Below are 16,118 nucleotides of genomic sequence, written 5' to 3'. Positions count from 1 at the left end.
AAGCAAAATTATTAAGTCAGATATTGCTTGCAGAACTTGCTAAAGTAAGCAGTAAATCTCATCCCTGAAAAGCCCACTCAGCATATTCGTAACAAGGCAAGCAAAGATCACTACTACTATCAAAAAAATGAAAGTTGTTCTAGTACCACAGAGCAATGCCCCCATCACAGTAAACGGAAAGAAACTATATGTTAAAGATCAGGTTTGTACATTACAGAGTCCTTAAAATGCTGAATATAACTCCTCCTACAACCATGCATGGTATTTCACTCACAAGTCAAACAAGTACCCTACAGGTACACAACAAGAAGCATAAAATATCAGGACAAAGTCACAGTATGTTCCAAATCCACATTCCTATTCCACAAGAAAGCTACTGAACAAAGCAAAATGCTCATGATGAGAAGTGTTTTGTCTTTCTGATTAATATATATATACACATACAGTTTACACTGTAATACTACCTAAAATATACACTGTAGCTACCTAAAAAATTTTCATGAAGAACATGGCCCTAATATTTTTCCTGCAGACAATTTCAAGAAATCTTATGAAGACTCTGAAGACATTTTAGAAGTCTAACAACAAGCATTTTAATGGAAGTAAGTTTAGAAGTATAAAGACAGAGAGCCAAAACAATCATCTATTTAGATTTAACTGGTATAGCCACCCTGGACTTTGGTTATCAATTCCCATGATTTTTAGCAAATCCCGCAAGATTTCAAGTAGGTCTGGAGCCAGTTCTCTTTCAGAGACAAGAAGAAAATAACTTTCTGACCATCTTACACAAACAAGGCACAAAACTTTACAGGATCATCCATGGCCTGGAGTGGTTCCAGGTTCGGAACTTTTTTGCATGGTATTATTCACAAATTTATCCCCCACCCTGCTCCCCTTGATAATGTGAGACTCTAAGTCACACTCACTCTTCCTTGCTCTTCCCCCCTTGGTTTTTTAGCTTACAGAGCTGTAAAGAAAAGTAAAGAAAGGGAAGCCTGAAGATTATGACAAAAAGTTAAATAAATTGGTGCAGGAAGTTGATATTTTTAAAAGCTGAAAATGTTTAAGCCTAGAGTAACTGTTTTTGAATATCTGACACTTCCCCACAAGCCACCATATTATTTGTTCCTTACCTCCCAACTCTTTCTCTTTCTACTTCCCCTTTTTATAATGTTAGATAGTGTTCAAACCTGAACACCTGGACTTATGTTTCCTACACTCATATTTGAGCACCTTAACAGCAATGGTCTCATATTCTAGAGGCCACTCACCTGGAGATACCTAGTGATTTTTCTGTTCTCTTTTAATCACTCTGATAACCAGCAAAATTTAAAATCTGAATATAACTATTTATGTGCCTACCTCTGCATTTAAGGACACGTTTTCCAAGAACCCATTTTCTCCCCTTTTGCCTTTTGTGACTATTCATACAAACAAAAAAGTATCAAAAATAATGAGAAAAGGACAAAGAAAGCAAGACAATCAATGCCTAAAGATCCTTGCGTCCATGGTATCTCTAGAAGAAGCATATCATCACCTCTAAATAGCAACCTGAAACCTACTCAAGGGACTTACGTAAGTCGTGACTCAAGAACTAAAGCAATGAGTGTCAAAACATTCAAAGACACAGTACCCTCTGCTCCTAGTAGTAAAGGAATAACTACTGAGAATATGCAAAGGATATCTTTGCGCTGGAGAAAAACAGCAGCAAAAACTTCTTAGAGGTCCATAGAATCACAGAACAGTTTGGGTTGGAAGGGATGTTTAAAGATCATCTATTCCAACCCCTCCCCTACCATGGCCAGGGACATTTTTCACTAGATCAGGTTGCTCAACGCCATGCATTCAAAACCATCCACACAAGCTAAGCTACACACTTCAGTAACAGTAGTAGACTAAACCTACAACCAGATGCAGTCTTGGAGGTTTCCTATGTCTCAAATAACTGATGTAAACTCCAGAAAAAGCGATAACCTAACACCCAATGTATGCCTCCATCTGCCTTTTACTAGGGACTCAGACAAAGAGATGGTTTTCTCCAAGATCTCTTAGCTAGTAGGTTAGAGTGTTCATGAGATAATTTTCATAAGGAATGGCAATCTAACATACAGACTAAAAGGTGACCCTGTAAATAAATGTCAGCTGCAAAATCGAATACCTCTCCTGGTCTGAGCTGAACAAACACTGCTATATTGACAATGTAAGCAAAATGCTGAGAAGAGAAATAAATCTGCAATGAAAAAGAAAGAAGGAGAAAACCTCTAGAAGTAAGTGACAGGGAACATGAGAGGGAAAGGGCACATGGCAAACTTACATCAGTGCAACTCTGACCAATTCAGGCTCTTCCCGTGCTCATCACTGCACCATCTGTGCTTAAGTATAAATGGAAGGGTTCCCTATCACATTTTCTTTCTTTGTGCAAATATCATATTCACATTTATATATTCTGAGGACTATGTGACTTATTGATTCAGAAATTAATCTAAAATGATGCTTATATAATACACACCATATTGATTCACAATCTCATTGCGCTGGTCATAAAAATACATTCTAGAAATTGTTGTTCAGAATGCTTTTCTTGCAATCTGGGAATTACATTACAATACTTGCACTCTAAATTTAAAGACATCATGTACACGAAAGTCTGAGTACTAGCCTGTTCATCAGTCTTCCCTCCTTGCTCATTAGGCTCAACACACAACACAAGACATGGGTGAGGACTCACACCAGCAGCAGTGAAAATTTCAGTACTTGTAACCCAAGGAGGGGAGCAGGACTTCAGAACGGTGTAATTACAAGAAGAAAAAGTATGATTAAAGAGTCCCTATTTCTGACACAGCACAAGTCAGAAGAAACACCAGCACCTGTCACAATGAACGGTGTGGTGAGGACTTCCCCAGCAATTCCATACCCAGAGATGTGGGCTTTTCACCACACAGAATTCAAATTTCCCTCCTGAAAAAATGAAGAAGGAGGAAAGTCTTTTTTTACAACATTTTAAAATTATTTAACTCTACTAACTTAAAAATACTCATTGCCAATGAGTTACTGGGTTGTTCCAATACAGGCATTAAGAATCCAAGAGCAAAAGCTCTTGCTGCCCTTCAGATTACTGGTGGTGATTTCTTCCTGACAAAATATAGGACAAATTAACATACTGCTAATGCATACTGTGTTAATTATTCTGAAGTGCCATGTAGTAACCCTGATGGAAGTTCAAACAAATTGTGACAGATACAGATAGAAACAGTATTATACGTAGTTTAAATTCGTATTCTGTCAAGTTTGCAGCTACAGCATGTGACAACTGCATTGTGAGGCTGCGTTACTGCCTAAAATGATCTCACGTTATGCTATTAGATTAAATACTCCCATGAGCTAAAACACTGTAGAGGGGCGAAGCTCAGAAAATCAATTTCAACACTGTTTTGTAAACTTCAGTATAGCTCCAATTCTCCGTTATTGATACCAATTCAATGAACCACATTTACATTGTAAGCACACACCAGGCTTAAAAAGTCAACTGGTTAGTGCACAGTGCTGAGAGTGCCGTAGGGAGGGCAGACACTTACAGACAACACGCTGCCAAAACAAAGCTTTAATTTAGAGGAAAAAATTCTGGCCTCCGGAGCTGTAAGAACCGCCCCGAGATAGGAACTGGGAGTACATGGATAAACAGAAGCAACGCTATGAGTCTACACAGAGTGATTTCCAAAACTTATCCTCCCACGGCTTCACCAAAAAGCAGCTGGGTGAGCTAAGCAGCAGCAGCCAATTGCTGTCGGGGACTCCTGCAGGGCCCTGAAACCGGGCAAAACCCCGCTCGCTGCTCAGCCCAGCTACCCAGGACACCCAGGCCCAGCCTACAGCCCGTGGGTCACAACGCTGACCCCCAAAACGCCCCAATCCATGAGCTGCCTCACCCCAGGGCACCTCTGCCTCGGCTCCTGCAAGCCCACAGCGAGTCGTGGGGCTCAAGCGGGGTTTGATACCGAGCTTCTCCGAACACAGCAGATCCCACGGCAAACGGTGGGTGGACCACCAGAGGAGAGCCAGGGTCGAACCACTGCAGCTCACGCTTGCCGAGGTGACACAATGCACACCTAAACAGAGACACACCTAATCATATAAACCGTACATATAAGCTCTCGCAATAAAAACACATTTGCGCGCATTTACAACATACAGTCTTATTTTTTGGTGTTGAAGTTTTGTTGCTTCCCCCATGCTCCCAGGAAAAAAAAAAAGGAAAAAAAAAAAAAAGAAAAAAATCTCCATTGGCTTTCCTCAATCATTAACCATATTAAAATAATAAACATTCTGGCACCAACGCTGTTTAAACAGCCTTCTCTCCACCCAAAATCCACTGGCAAATATTTTCACATATAAGACGACCATCCCAGAACCCTGCTTTTGAATGCTAATCTAAACTGAGTTCTCCAAGCCAGCACGGTAAAGAGTTACTCTTTGGGAGGGGGAGCGCAGAAAAGAAATGAGAGAGGGGCCTTTAAGATGAAATAAAAATAGACTCCCTTGATCCCACCATGACATGGCCCAGACATTCTCCCTGTGGGGGAAGAAAATGTTTCTTACTGCAGTGAGAGTTTTTATAACATTTTCTTCTTTTTTTTTTTTTCCCTGTGCAACTTTGCTTCCTGAAGAATGCTTTATATAAAAGACATGACATTTGGCAACCCAGCTCTGCTGCTTTGTGAAATTCTTTTGGCAAGTGCCCTATGTGCTGACTGCATTAAGCACATCAGTTTATTTATTTATTTATTTATTTAGGCAGAAGTCAGAGGGAGCAAGCCATACAATTAACGCACAGCACAGCACTGCTTCATCCAAAAAAACCGGAGAGGAGCCAGGGAGGGAGGGGCCGGAGCCTCTCCTTTTGGGAAACCTCACGATGGGAGAGGAGACGGTTCTCCGACCTCAAAGTGTTGCTGCCGCTCTGGGGCATACGCAGTGATTCTTGGATCTCAAGGCATTTAGCGAACATCAATTAATTAATTAATTAAGCCTCAATTCCACAACAAAGGCAGGTATCATTACACACCTATTTTGCATATGGGTAAAACGAGCCGCCGAGTAAACCTAAGCCTGCACGGATCTTGCCCCGTGTCCCGAGGCAGGAGGTGCACCACCTCGCTCTCGCGGAGGCGAGAGCCGCCCAGCAGTAACCGGCAGGAGGGCACGGCACCGGCCGCCTGCGCACCCGCGCTTCCCGCCTCGTGCCCTGAGTGAAACCAGAAAATGGAGAAGTCTCCACACACCACCGTCTTCCCAAGGGTGCAGCCGCGGCGCACGACTGCGAGGCACAGAGACCTCCATCGATAAGCGCCGATCTGCTTTGCGCCACGTCACGTGCCCGTGACGTGCCTCAGCGCCGTTTGCGCGCATCAGGGACAGCACCATGTATGTATACCATCTGCGGTCATGTTCTCGCAAAGGGAAAACCTCCAAGGGTCAAGGACTCTAACAAGCAACCCCTTTTTCCTACTCAGATGCCACGCGTTGGGCAGGAGGGCCATACATTTGTGGTTTGGAGTTATGGAGCATATTACTTCAGGCTTACAAGAAAACAAGATGCTTCTCAGAAACAATGGAATATTTTGCTTATGATCATGATTAGCCCCATTTATTTACACCAGGGACCAACAAAGCTTGGCAGCACACCACCAGGGACACCAAGCAACAGCAAGTTCACAGAACCATGAAGTTTTCAAGCTAAATAGGAAGGAGAAATGGGAACGGCAGAGGACATGACATAGCTGCCCAGAGACCGAAGCCAACAGCCGGACAGTCCCACAAGCTTGAAAGGGTAAAGCTTCTGCTCTTACCACATATCCCCTGACATTTTCAGGCCAAACTGCTAGCAGCGAAGGGCCCGATCCATCCAAGGCATTGTTCAGTGCACACACCACGAGGGAAATGCTGAAACATGGTCTGGTGCTTTCAACGGGAAGGAGCTACCAAGTCTCTAAACAACATGACCCCCTTGCAGATTGGGTACAGAAAAGACTTTTCTACATCTCAGAGAGGTGAGACAGGACTGGAGAGTCTGCTTGATCAGGTGGTGCTGCTTCAAAGGCTACATCCAAGGGCACAGACAAATCTATAATGCACTTAGACTCTGGAAAAGTTTTAAGCAGCTTGGTCTAAAAAAAAGTTACATGTTTAACATTGAAAAGTGTTTTCTACACACAGGTCTAAAAGAGGCAGCTGTGTGTTCTCATCATTTGTGTGCACCCTGATAAAAAGTCTAATTTTGTTCCTAGAAAAGAAAATTGACACAGCAATCTAAACCTGCCTAGTGTTTTGCTAGAATATGAGGAAAACTTTTTTTCTTTTTTAAATAAAAAAATCTGGCATTACACCCCCTTCCTGTTCTAAAACTTTTTCCTAGATTTTCTGTCCTTCGTTTCTAGGCCAATTTCTATGATATCAAAGTAGTTATCACAACAGCAACATACACGCCCAATTCTACAAGACTTATTCAAGGCAAACAGGTTTCTACTAGACTGCCTGTTTCAGCAAAAGTTTGATGTGACCAAGGGCTGAGGACTGTAAGACACAGAACTCAGCATCAGTTTAACTGTACAGCAACCTTTGCCAACCATCTGTCCTCAGTAAAGCATATATCAGGCTCTCCTTTGAAAAGGATTTAGGGATCTCAGCAGTGAAAAGGGCCAAAGGGACACAAATCTGTCCACAAAGAAATCACTGGCAGAATTCCCCTCACCTGAAGCAAGGAAATACCAAGCCTTCAGTAGCACAAGTCGATCATTCTCTTCAACTTGGAAACAATACACTAGCACTTCAAGTGGGGATTTCAAGCTCAGGGTACCAAGTTACCGACTGCCCACGCAGGATGCACGCCTTGGTCTACAAGCTGATTCTGGAAGTAGAGGCCAGAAGCAAGCAAGGGAAACCTCAGCACAAGTGTCTGAAGCTGTGGACTCATCAGCCCAGCACGCAGGCAAATTTGAAGTCAAGAGGCTTTGGATCTGTGTGCATATACTACATACACATCAAGATATATGAAAGATGCACATGATCTCCCAATGCAAAATTTCACACCAAAACATAAACAAACATGCTTTTTCTTTAAACAGAGGTAACAATTAAAAATAAAAAATATTCCCCACCAAACATATCTGTGAAGGCAAGTAAGAGGAACTAACGTATTTTAGGACAAGCCTGGCAATCTCACGAGCCTCAGGTGCACAGTGCAGAGATGCTATGAAAGACAAAATTACACAGCTTAAAACTTAGTTACAGGTGGTTTACTTGAAGGGAAGGACAAGATTATGACAGACGGACAAGACTTGGAGGTAAACGGTAGGATAGGACAGAACACATGAGAGAGGGACAAGACTGGGTTGGTTTTGGCTTGACACTTGCCAAGTGAAAAAACAAGTGTGAGTCATAATAAAGGTAACTCAAAGTGTGATGTGACTGGAATGGAGAACTGAGCAGACCACACTGCATGAGTCAGCAGCACAGATAAAAAGGGTGATAAGAAGCAGCAGATGGGACACGTCTTTACTGAAACAATGCTGCAGGACACAGGTCTCCTTTGCTCTAATGAAATGGTCGTGCCAAGCTGCCACGCGCTGGCTCGTACGCTTGCGATCCCGTGAATCAAAGAACGCCGTGCACAGAGGTTAGAAAAGCAGCAGGCAAACAGGTGCAGACAGATCCACATGCAAAAAAAGCACAGAAAAGCAAAGCAGCAGCACCCCCCCCAACACGCACACACCGTGACGAGCACCCTGGGACACCTCCCCCAAAGGACTCGGGCAGCGGGGTGGGGAGGAAGAGAAGGGGGGAAGGAAGCTGTCACTGGGATCATGGCATTCAAACTGGCCGACGGCCAGTTCTGCTGTTCCTGCTAGTCAGACTCTGCCTTCCCGGTGGGCGCCGAGGGCAGGAGTCTGCGGCATTGCAGCCCCCCGGCCCCCTTCTGCCTCCCCAGCGTGCACCTGCAGAGCCGCGAGGCAGCCACAGCCGCACAGCTCATACCCGTCTTGAGAAGCCAAAAGAGCAGCTGGGGCTATTTGTGGAGCTATGCTCCAGTACACCTGCAACTCGGGTTTAAAGCTCCATCTTTTTGTTCAGGATTGCAAACCCCGTTTTGCTGCGAGATCAGAACATTTAGAAATCAAGCACCATGTTCTTGGGTAGCAGAAACCATACAGCCATATGCAAGCCCACATTACCTGCAAAATGCAGCTGCTGCCCTGACCACATAAATGACCTGCAATGGTGGTTCTTCGCCGTCAGGATCCCTACTCGGTGCACTTTTGAACCTGGTCAGGAAAGACAACGGGCCTCTGTCACGAGCTCAAAAGCAGACAGAGACATAAGGCAAAGCTCAAATCGCCTTTCATCTCACTTCTTGGCTGAGGTAAAATTATACCCTGACTGCGAGGGGCAAGACGGAAAGTAAAATGCTCTATTTTTAGACACAAAATCCTGCTTCATCAGGTTCATCTCATTTCTAAGAAACAAACCTTGGCAAAGGTCTGCATTTGAGGGGGATGAAAGATGACTTGTTTCATTTTCTTTTAGTGCAGCTCATAGCATGACTAGCATAAATCTAAGCAAATCTGCTTTAGCCACATATACGTGCCAGCTGTTTTATTTGGGAGAGATAGTCCCTATATTCTAGCAATATATATATATATATATATATATTTCATTTTTCCCAATCTGTCCTGCCAAAATAAGCATGTTGTGTCCAAGTATTTCAATGGAGTTAGAAGGTGTGTCTATTCCCCTCACTCCAAACATCCTTATTTATAGATTTCAAAAGTTGGCAGGTATGCCGAGGAAGAGCAGTTGCTGAGCCTAACACACTCTGCACAGCAACAGATCTGTTTTAACAGATTAACAGGCAGAGAGAGAGAGAGACAGGAAAGAGCTGTACTTTCCTTCTTTACACATGTCCTTGCTTTCAAACGCAGCTTTACGGAGATAATGACAGTAACTGTGTGTCTAAAATAAAGCTGGACTGAGAGCCAAGGCTCATGCAGCCCCACTGACAGCAGAGCTTGGCTCTGCACTTTGGTCATGCACTTTTCTAACCCGAGCGTGCGCCTTCCAAGAAGTAGGTAGAGGAACTGCTCTCCTACGGACATCACGAGCATTAGTGAAGGGGGAGGGCGGTCAGCCTGTAAGAAAAACAGTGAAGTTAGTTTTCATTTCCTGTCGGTTTTAATCTTGTCTAGAGGCTTTGCTAGCTGCTACTTCCATTTTCTGGCCTGTCTGCAGAGGAACTGCTTCTTTACTCGCTCGCAGAAGGTCCCTCTTAGCTGCCTGCAGTCAGTGTCTCTCGTACTCCTAAATCCACCCCACCCTGCCCACCATTCGCTGGCTGCAGCAGCAGTGAATCAGTCTGCAGCCACAAATCACTGTGTTGGCTTCCCCCTTGTAGCTCTATAAACAAACATGCCCCTGATTACAGCTTCCACTGGCAATCTGTTTTTAAAAAAAAAATAAAAAATGCACAGGATTCATGGAAGCTGATGCACAACTGGTTTTTTTCACAGTCTAATCTTTCCATTACCCCTCGAAGGGTCTGGTCATGCAGAAACACCCTTATACCCATTTTACTGCTGGTTTTCACACTCCGTGGGCTGTTTGATTTTCTCTGAACTCATGATGCAAGTGCTTCTATATATTCTGCAGGCAATTCCTGAAATGCACTGCTCAATTTGCATGTGGACATAGAGCGCCGACTAACCCGAAGACAATTAGCAACAAACTGTGATCAGAACTCAGACTGAGGCTCAGTGAGGACTGCCTTGTCCTCAGCCTGGAGAAAGTGCTGCACCTACGTAACTCCCACTACGGGGCTCTTGGGCCCTCAGCACGGAGGCTGCTAAACAGTGACAAATCGATGACAAACCATTACTGATAGTTCTGCAAAAAGGTTCCTATGGCTCTTGGCCACAGCCCCCTGGCAATATACACACTTCTGCACATCCGCTTTCAAAAGGAGCCATTACACGCACTCATCCATCTGACCCGAGATGCAAGACACAGCTAGGCGAGGGAGACACCCTGCATCAAAGGTGACCGAGGATGGGTGTCAAGCTAGGAGAGCAGAAGGGAAAGATATATGTGATAGAGAGCAGAGCTCATGTTGCTAAGAGTTAACCAGCACAGTACGTGCCAGGAGCAATAACTTCTCCCCCTGCATGAACTGTGACCAGGAGCAATGCCAGCGAGTGTGCACAGCAGAAGAAGTCATGGCTAAGAGAGATGGAAGAGAGGGAATCACCTGATCCTCCCCCCGGTGCACACCTCTGAAGATTTATCTCAGCACCACATCCTTAATTCCTTGCCCAGTTTCCAAGAACTGGCCTTTCATAGACACACTAGAGAAAGAAAATGAGTTTGTCTAGTATCTTTACTTCCAGCTCATGTTTGCAAAGTTCCCTGAGAACGAAACTGCCAGACTCCACAAGTGATCAGTGTTATCACACTTGATCCATATGTGCCTTGAGCTTGCTGCCACTCCTGGGACCAACAGCCATCACTGCAGTCCTGAAGGGATGGTGGCACTACTTTTCACTAAAAGGTAAAGTGGCATTTTGCTTGCCTTTTCCTGGGAGAGATTATGTAGAACGTCAGAAAACAAAATTACTAACTTTATTCCTAAGATCTCTCAACAGTGCTCAGCCTCACTTCCTCGTTTACAACTGGATGAATTTGAAAGGCAGAGTCACTTTTGCAAGATCCAAGAACGTGACTGGGAACCCAACAGCAAAGCCCCAAACCCTGGTCCTCTCCTCCGTCTGCTGTGCAACCTTCTTCTCTCCCTCTGGGCACAGTGGAGCTAGGTCACCACCTTCCACATACAGACTAATATGTAAGTGACTTCTCTCTCATCCATGTATGTATGTAAATTAAGACATATTTTAAACCAGGCTGTGATGATCCATATTACGTACGTACAAATACTGTATCTATCGAAACCATTTTAATCCATTTGAAAACAATTTGAAGTAACATTTAGAGAAGGATGTGTTTGCTGCTGAAGTCTCGAAGCAAATCAAACCTTGGAACTGACAACAGTTACTGACTACAATTCTTAAACCAGGACTGACTGACATCCTACATCAGCCTGCAGTAGCAGTCTCTTCTGCCAGGCCAGAGAGGGTATCTTCATCATTTCAGTGCATTTAGCAGGCTGAGTTAAATACTTAGCTCAAACATCAGAAAGGAACCAGAAGCTGTAAAAGTAAGAAAAGAGGAGTTCAAATAATTTCTTAACGGAAGTGATATGCAAGAGTTCATGTTCTATGATTCCCAAAATTCTTATCTACGATCCTGTGACCAAAAACAAAAATTTTGACTTAACTACAATTAACTGTTCCTTTTAAAAATGGCTTAATTTTAATGCAAAACAAGTTTAATTTTTTTTTTTCTTTTTTCCCTCCTATTTCCCAGCTCCTATTTTAAGGAAGCATTTAGTTATGTGACAGAAATGTTGCAAAATTTCCTTTTTGTGCATTTTTGCTGAACATTTATTTTCACGTGAATGTAGCCTGATACAAGTCACATGCAAAAATATAATCTAGTAAACAGTGAATAGAAAACGCACCACTGATTAAAATAAATAAATAGAAAAATGAGAGACCCACAGAAATCTATGTTGGACCAGATTACTGGTGGAACATCTGTAGAAATATAATGTAGTCTAAGTTTAAAAAAAGATATATAAAATTATTTCAAGTACTGAAAGCATTCCCTTCTGTAAGGACAATAACTAAAAAGAGTAAATGCAAAACAAGATTTAGAGGCTGATTATTTTAATAGTTTTCCTGCTTGCTGATTTTAGTCAGAATTGAAATCAGCAATTTAAGTCCCCCTGAAGAACCCTCCACCGGAGGAGCAGTGCTGATTCATTTCTCATGAGATGGGACACTCCAGATCATGAAGAAGAATGTGAGTTTGCTGATGCATGGCAGATACATCGGGGCAGACACAAATGCACGCTAGTATTTCAAATTAAAAAAAGGCAAGAGGCTAAAATATATGCACATATGTGCACGTGTGAATGCATGCCCTCATTTTGTTATCGTGCTCAATCAGGACACAGACCAGCACAGCAGCAGACTAGGAGGAGGGAGCTTTTGCAAAGAGGTAATGGCCAGCAACTCTTGAGTGCTCAGGGCAATTCTTCCAGATGCAGAAGCACCAGGACTGGCTCAGCAGCAGGTTTCTTGGCGTAAGCACAGCACTGCGTGGCCAGAGCTGCAGGGCTGGGGACACGAATGCGTGGTAATGCCTGACCGCTCGGGGTTAGTGTGGATCCTGCCAGGATTACGATAAGCCTTGCTAAATCTGTGCTGGGCACGTGGTGACTCTGCACCATCCTCCACCAGTGCTCCTAGTCCCAGGATGACAGCGACAAAACATCCCTCGGGGCTGTCAAGCCGGGAGCTGCGCTGAGCCGGAGACAAGGAGCCTGGCTGCTCTCACCAGACCCAAACTGCCTGGCCCTACCTACTCAGGAGTCCCTCCTATGGGTGTCCTGTAGCACCTCCACCACCCAGGTTGTTCCCACAGGCTATAGCAGCACAGACCTCCTCTTCCCTGCCCTGCACAGCAACGAGGACAGGGAAAGATGTGTTTCAAAAAGAAAAATACTTTTTTGTTCTATAGCAGAAAATGAGTTAGAAGGCTTCAGGGGACCTGCAGAAACTTGCGAAGTCATGGAAGTGATCCTCCAGCGAGAACAAAAGGAGGAAAGCATCCATGGGGACACCACAAGCCATTTCTCAAGGGAGGAGGTTACACTACAGGGAAGAACCTCTCCTTTTCCCCCGTGCCACTCCCATACACTGAATGGCAAACGCACGGGGAGATGCAATCACGGTGGCTGCAGGAGCTGCCAAAGTGCTTTTTGGCTTAAGAAGCAAAGGACAAGTTAGAGGTTTGTTCTTCAATTGCTGCCTCATGCACTTAATGTAACGAGACCACGGAGAAGAATAACTCATGTATATAGATAGCAATGAAGTAATTAAAGCCTAGTTCTTCTCAGCCTGCTCCCCGACTCCACATAAAAGAAGTAACAAGTCCACGAACATCTAGGTTGAAAATACAACATCATGCTCTAGTGTAAAACTCCCATGCTTCATGGAGTACTGCTGGCTTTACTACGGCCACGCTATGTATTAGCGGGTACTGATTGTGTTTGCACAAGATTTCAACAAGCTGAGCCAACCAACATCACTTCCTCTATTTCTGTATAGAGTAATATATTTACAGGAACAGCCTTTTGAAACATTCCAGTAAAATTAGCTTACTCACAGATTTTTTTTTTTTTTAAACTAGAACAGAGAGCAGAAGGATAATATCATCACCGCTTTTTGTGCATAAATCAGCTGTCTATTTACCACTGATACGTTGCAATAATGAATTCCACTAACTTCTGAGTTATTTGTTGGGTTATTAGAGATGACCTAAGTTCACAGGATAACCAAAAAAAAAAAAAAAAAAAAAAAAAAAAAAATCCTTCATTATTTCCTGGGAAACGACCTTCAGAAGCATGTATTCCACCTCCTTCCCCAAAGCAATGCCCAAAATATTCCTGGAGGAGGCTTGTCTGTTTTATAAAAACCTCCAGTGATGATGCTTCCACAACTTTCTCAAAGGCAAATGACTGCAGCACCAAAATACCCTTATCACTTGAAAGCTTTCTTAAACGTTTACCCAAGTCTTGCCACCTTCAAATTAAGCCCATTTCTTCTCATCCTAACCCCAGCAGTTGTACAGTTTATTCCCTTCCTCCCTGTAGGGACCTTCCACATACTTGAACACTGCTATCATGTCTGTTACTGGCCTTCTCCCCTGTAGACTAAACAATCCCAATTCTTTCATCTTCTTTCCCAGGTCATGTTTTCCAAATCTTTGATCATTTTCACTGCCTCCTCCCTGGATGCCATCCAGCTGGCTCTTGACTATGTTGTGCCCCAAACTAGATGTTGAGCCATTTCCAACACTAAGTGGAGTAGACAGGTTATTTCGTGCCTTTTCTTTACACACCCCAAAACAGCGCTTTTTCGAGGCGCAGGGATGGAGAAACTTTATTCCTTGTATGACTGTATGACACTCACAGCCTCAGGTCCACGATCCCCTTCGCTCTCAGATGCACTGTCCTGCGCACACGGATCAGGCCCCGGAGGAGTTGAGATGGGGCTCTTCCCCACGGGCGCTCACGATGGAGCTGCAGGGTCACCAGCTCCACGGTCGGAGCCGAAGCAGGCAGGGGAGGGAAGGAAAAGCTGCCCGCTCAGCAGAGCGCTGGCAGCCCAGCTCCCAGGGGACAGGAGAGCAGGACATGCTGCAGGCTGGTTTTCTCTGGTGGTCTGGGAACCAGCTGTGATTTTTAACACCCTATTCAACTAAACCAGGCCAAACTGCCTCCAGCACAGCCCAACTCTAGCTCACAGACCTTCTTCTGTAGGACCACTATTGAGTCAGCCATTCCCCATCCTGTGTCATGCAACTGGATTTTTCTATCCCTGTACAGTGCTTCTAAGTTTGTATCCTGCTTTTTTTTTCCCCAAACCATTTCTCCAGTTAGCCTGGGCAGCTCTGAACTTTAGTTCTGCCCTCCAAGGAGCCTGCAGCCCCCCTCCATGCTTCTTATCCTATGTAAATTTAACAACTGGTCTCTCTGCTCCATCAATCATTTCAATAATGAAAACAATGAGTATTACCAAAGCCAGGACAGACCCCTGGGGAATCTCACTCACTCCAGTCTTGCAGTTTAACAGCAAACCATGAATAACTACTTCGAATAGTGCCTGTGAAATTCTGTGCACCCACATTACAGACCAGCCGACCAAACACACAGCCTGCTTCAAAGAAAGCTGTGTTAGAAAGCATCCAGAGCCCCCCATTAAAGAGGGACTAATTTCTCTCAGACAGAGAGGTCTAACTACATTGTCATAGGCGCTGTTGGAAAGTCTTTGCTAAACACTGCCATAAAAACGTAATGCATGCTGATAAGAGGAATAGGAGTTGATAACCAAGCTTTAGGATGACAGGAAGAACTTCAGCTTACTGAGATAGCAGGACCCTGACTTTGCTTCCAGCAAGAGAGAAGCTTGGAAGAAGCAAACTGAAACGCAGTATTAAAATGACAGGAATTTTGTACCTGCCATCAACAGATGCTGACTTAGGAGTTAAAGAAGATACTATCACAGAGGTGTGGGTTTGGGGTTTTTTTTAATAAAAACAAAACATTTGCTTAGCTGTTCCAGATGTTTTTTGAATTGCATTCCTTACTGCTCCCTAATAGCCTATCCTGCTCAGGGATCACAAACAAGCCAGACAGACAGCAAAGACCATGGCTCCCAAAACCCAGATTAATGCTTTAATCAACCACTGAAAGCAGCCCCAGCCCCACACCAGCACTAGGAGAAGCAAGTGGCAGTGGCTGGTGCCTGAAACAGGGAGAAAGGGTAAGTTCCATGGAAAGTGAAAGGTGAGGCAGCTTTCCAGCACTGGCTCCCTCTGCTTGCCAAAACAGCAATGCCCTGCCCACGCCTCACTCCGACTTCTGCAGAAGATGCGCCTGCTTCCCAGGAGAGTTTACTCTCGCAATGCAGATGTGCTTCACTGAGGCAATCGCATTCTGTTGCGTAATGTGACCCGGAATTAAACAGTATATGCTATTTGGTGCATTTTTAAAATGTAAACCAGAAGTTACTGCGGAGCTCAGTGACGCTGCCAAGAATGTTAACACTATGATTTTAGCAGGGAAGAATATATCATATCCTCCCTCCTCCCACAGCTTACTCTTGAGTCGTAATTTTGCTAAATCCTTTTGTACTTGTCAGTAAAATACAAAGACACACATCTGTGTGACTTTCATTTTGATCTTTGCTGACTGTGGGTATCATCACCTCAGGACCTAACGCAGCCACACCAGCGGAAGACACAGGGTAGCTCTGAGAAGAACCTGGCAGGTGACTGCACCAAGGTGCACAGAATTGAACCATTCACCCCATGTCCTACAGAACTGGAGTAAAAAGAAAAAAAAAAAAAAAATCACAAACAGAAGCCACAACTAACCATTTCCAGTCCCC

The 16,118-nt window shown here is 44.1% G+C and overlaps 1 protein-coding gene and 1 long non-coding RNA gene across 12 annotated transcripts in view; one reads left to right on the top strand and one right to left on the bottom strand.

Moving 5' to 3' along the window:
• ATXN1 (ataxin 1) overlaps positions 1-16,118 on the bottom strand; it is a 255,766-nt gene that overhangs the window by 181,731 nt on the left and 57,917 nt on the right. Inside the window, exon 1 of one of the 11 annotated variants that reach the window (XM_041118336.1) lies at positions 8,229-8,318. The exons of the other annotated variants lie outside the window; for them this stretch is intronic. The gene's annotated coding sequence lies outside the window, so the exon portion shown is untranslated. Of the gene's footprint in view, positions 1-8,228; positions 8,319-16,118 lie in introns of those variants that run through there. 11 annotated transcript variants of the gene reach the window in all.
• LOC115353138 lies at positions 8,336-11,174 on the top strand. The gene is made up of 3 exons (XR_005930832.1): positions 8,336-8,416; positions 9,700-10,594; positions 10,677-11,174. It is a non-coding gene; the product is annotated as an uncharacterized LOC115353138 (long non-coding RNA).

This window comes from Aquila chrysaetos, chromosome 18, assembly GCF_900496995.4.
Source record: "Aquila chrysaetos chrysaetos chromosome 18, bAquChr1.4, whole genome shotgun sequence".
NCBI classification, from domain to species: Eukaryota; Metazoa; Chordata; class Aves; order Accipitriformes; family Accipitridae; genus Aquila; species Aquila chrysaetos.
This window is presented reverse-complemented; position numbering and strand designations above follow the sequence as displayed.